Source organism: Natrix helvetica (assembly GCF_964273705.1).
Source record: "Natrix helvetica genome assembly, chromosome: 6".
Classification (NCBI taxonomy): Eukaryota; Metazoa; Chordata; class Lepidosauria; order Squamata; family Natricidae; genus Natrix; species Natrix helvetica.
The window spans coordinates 364,055-367,816 of NC_138553.1; the positions used below are offsets into that span (position 1 = coordinate 364,055).

Consider the following 3,762-nt stretch of genomic DNA (forward strand, 5'->3'; position numbering starts at 1 on the left):
GGACAGCTTTCGGGGAGATCGGGCTGGAGGTCATGACTCAGCCTCACCTTGGAGGGCAGACAATGCCAAGTCCTTGGCCAGCAAACGGCAAATAGATGCAACGGGTGTTGGAAAATAAATGTGGCAAAGACTTGCCTCTGACAGGGAAAACAGAGTAAATGGTTGCAAGTTATGCACATACGATATGGAACAATTAGAGCCAGTAAATAAATTTGTGTAACATAGTGAAAAGTTTATTAAAGATGGGGAAATAGAGACATTCCAAATGCTTGGGGGAAAGCAGCAGTCAGTGAATTAATGTAGAAAGAGGCACAAAAAATAGGCCTGACAGAATCTCCTTCCTTCCTTCCTTCCTTCCTTCCTTCCTTCCTTCCTTCCTTCCTTCCTTCCTTCCTTCCTTCCTTCCTTGGCAGGCATGTTTAAGAGAAACTGGAAAGGGGGGGGAGCACTGGAGAAGATGCGGGAAGAAAAGCAAGGAGAAGATCAAGAATGAGGGGATGGAGACTCTTCAGAGCAGAGCTCTCCAAACCTTTCAACTTTAAGACTTCAACTCCCAGAATTCCCCAGAATAGCTGGCTGGGGAATTCTGGGAGTCAAAGTCCACAAGTCTTAAAGTTGCCAAGATGGCGAGCCCTGCTTAAGAGACCCGAGAAGGGCTTGGGTCCAAGCAGCCAGTCCTCTGGGGAGAAGGAAGGAGGCCGCATCCCAAGACAACGGGGTGAAATTTGGCCTCGGACAGAGGGGATTCTCCAAAGCAGAAGCTGAAAGGCCCTTCAGAGCCTGGGAAGAGGGAGCGAGACGTCCGGGGAACTTTCCCCATCTCTTCCTGGCTTGAACCCATCTTACATTGATACTCCATGGCTCTCATCATGGCCCTTTTTAGAGGTTTCTTTCTTTCTTTCTTTCTTTCTTTCTTTCCTCCTCCTCCTCCTCCTCCTCCTCCTCCTCCTCCTCCTCCTCCTCCTCCTCCTCCTCCTCCTCCTCTGGTTGTTTGAATTCCTGTCTCTGTTTTCCACTCTTGTAAAATCACTGATGCATTTTATTGTTGCTGTTGCTTGTTATACAGTTCACAATCAAAACATGCTAAAAAAAAAAGAAAGAAAGTTCAAAAGGCGATTTATGAAGTGGTGAGTGGGTGTCCTGGAAACAAGTACAGCAAAGCGGGGGAGGGGGAGAGACTCTATTGTTTGGCATTTCGGCTTTTCTATCTTACTGTTTCTTACCTGGAAACTGAGCAGAGTGGAGGGGGGGAGGGAGTGATCAGAAAGCAGCCCCCCCCAACACTCCCCAAATGTCCTTGGCAGTGTCACAGGGTCCAGCCCTGTAGAGGGAGGAGGAGGGGGAGACAGTCAAGGATTGGACAAAGTCCTGCCCCCCCCCGCCTCATCCCAGTGGCTGCTGTCCCACCTCCAGGAGCAGCTGGGGTTGCCCCTCCCATCCCAAGAATGGGTGAGTGAAGGGTGGCAGGCAGGAGCTCCATTGGGTTTGCTGCTCTGGGTTGCCAGCTGCCCCTACCCTCCTTCCAGGGAGGACCAGGGTGGCCTACCCTCTTCCTGCCTGCCTGCCAGCCTTGCCAGGCCATGGGGGTGGGGGGAATGAGATGAGCCTTGGAGGCGGGCAGACCCTTCTGGGGACACGTGATTGGCTGGTGAAGAAGAGCCCTCAGCTCTTGGGGAAGGGAATGCAACCCTCTCACCGCAGCCAAGGAGACCCCTCCTCTGCAAAGTTCCAGGTATGGGAGCATTGCCTCCGTGGGAGCAAAAGACCATCCCCTCCCCAAGGTCAGGGGGGCCTTGGCAGAGCTGTCCCCCCACGGAGAGCTCCAGCAGAAGCCGCAGAAAAGAGCTATGAAACCCACAGGGGCCCCTGGCCCTTCTGGCAGGAGAGGGGCATGGGGGAAGGGAAGGCTGATCCCTTGCCTCGACCTCTGGCCCAAGGCCACTGCCCAGCCGCCAGGGTGCTGCCCTTCATGGTGCAGATCCCCTTAGGGGAAGAGGGCAGCCACCCATTGCCCTTCCCTGCAGAGGGTGGGATCACTCACTGGGCACAACGGGCTCACTTTCCCAGTTCTCCAAGGAAGGGAGCCCACAGGCCGTCTCCCAATGGGGAGGCAGTGCTCTTCTGAAAGTGGGCTAAACCAGGCCCAGGAATGGCTCTCTTGACAGCCGTGGGTGTGGAGGAGGAGGAGGAGGAGCACCAGGCCACGTGGGAGGAGCCTGTGGCCATCAGCCAGACTCTACCTGGGCCCAGGGCAAGCCGCCTTTTGCAAGAGTGCCAGAAGCAGCTTCAGAAAGAAACCCCTCCCCCGACAGCTTCTATGGGGAAAGGGGTGCCTGGGGGGCCCCTTCTGCCTTGCCCTTGCAGGGGACCTGTCTGGCTGACTAATGGGCACGCAGGGCCTGTGGGGGAGGGGCAGGGGGTAATAAGCACTTCTGCTAATAGGGAGGGCGAAGGGAGCTGTGGGGAAGGCATCAGGGGCCTGCCCCACTAAGAACCACAGAGAAGAGCAGCAGCAGCAGCAGCAACCTGTAAGCCCCACCCCCAATGTGGTCAGGCAGCCGGTGGGATCCGATTCCTGTCCAGCTTAGGTCCCCCTCCTGGGCAGTGCCGCATTGGCACAATCCCAAATGCTCATAGGACCAGAGCACGGGGGCAATGCCAGCAGCCTTCCCAGCCGTAGGAGGAGCCAGGAAGAAGCGGGCAAGGGCCTCTACAAGGGACGGGCTGAGTAACCTGCACACACCCCCAGCTGTTGAGGGAGGAAGGAGACCAAGGGGTCTGCCCCAGATGTGCTGCAACCTCTGGCAAATCTGATGGGCTCCTCCATAGCTGGCCGAAGCAGCTGGAGATGCTCCTGTATGGAGGGAAGGACAGAAGTGACCCCCAGACCCAAATAAAAGGGCTCAGTCCCCCAGAAAGGCTTCCAGAAGATCCCTCAGGCCACTCTCTCCATCCTGCCCCTTCCCCAGACTCACCATAACTACCTGACCCCTGCAGTGCAAGGAAACTGCCAGCTGCCCCCCCCCCCCCGGCCCCAAAGCCAAAGGCCACTTGAGGCAGGAAGGGGGCACCAGCAGCAGAAAGGGAGGGGGGAGGGGGGAAGGCAGCCAAGGGGGAAGGGAGGGGCTTCTGCGCTGTGGGAGCTGGGCCCTCCAGATGGACGGGAGGCGCAGGACATTTGCCTCGGGTGCCCAGTCTCTCTGCAGAGATCTGCAGGGCATCCAAACAACATTTCTCGCAGGCTGTGCTGGGCATTTCCAAGTGAAAAGGCGCCCAGGAAGCTCCGCCACACGGCTGCACACTCTGGTCCTGCCTCCCACCACACATGTGCCCTCCCATTGCCCCACCAGGGGAGAAACGAGGCCCCACAAGAGTCCTGGGTGGGTGGGGGCCTCTCCGAGACTCCGGCCACTGGCAGGCAGGTGTCTCCAGAGACAAGACCCGGCAAAAGGCAGCTTCTTCTGGAGCTGACCCATTTTTCTGCACAATGCTGGCTAAATTATAAATGTGTTATACACCAACCCAAATGGCTGGCTCTGAGGTGCAACACACACACACACACACACAAACACCTAAGCGTTGTGTATTCTGTGAATGCGACCACTGGAGTCCTCTCACCCATGGAGTAAAGGTGTTGTAGGGACACCCCTGTGGCAGGAGGGGGGGGGCAGCTCTTCCGCTCGAAGTCTCCTTTTCCCGCCTGCTGGCAGACAGTGCCTTCTCTTGCCTGCCCAGAGAAGCTGCCTTCAGCCCTGACACACA

General features: G+C 56.9%; 1 long non-coding RNA gene across 1 annotated transcript; it reads right to left on the reverse strand.

The window, feature by feature from the left end:
* Positions 1 to 946: 946 nt before the first annotated feature.
* Positions 947 to 2,159, reverse strand: LOC309394804. Its single transcript, XR_014175796.1, has 3 exons — positions 2,042 to 2,159; positions 1,224 to 1,321; positions 947 to 1,083 (listed from the first exon to the last, which is right to left on the reverse strand). It is a non-coding gene; the product is annotated as an uncharacterized lncRNA (long non-coding RNA).
* Positions 2,160 to 3,762: the final 1,603 nt, after the last annotated feature.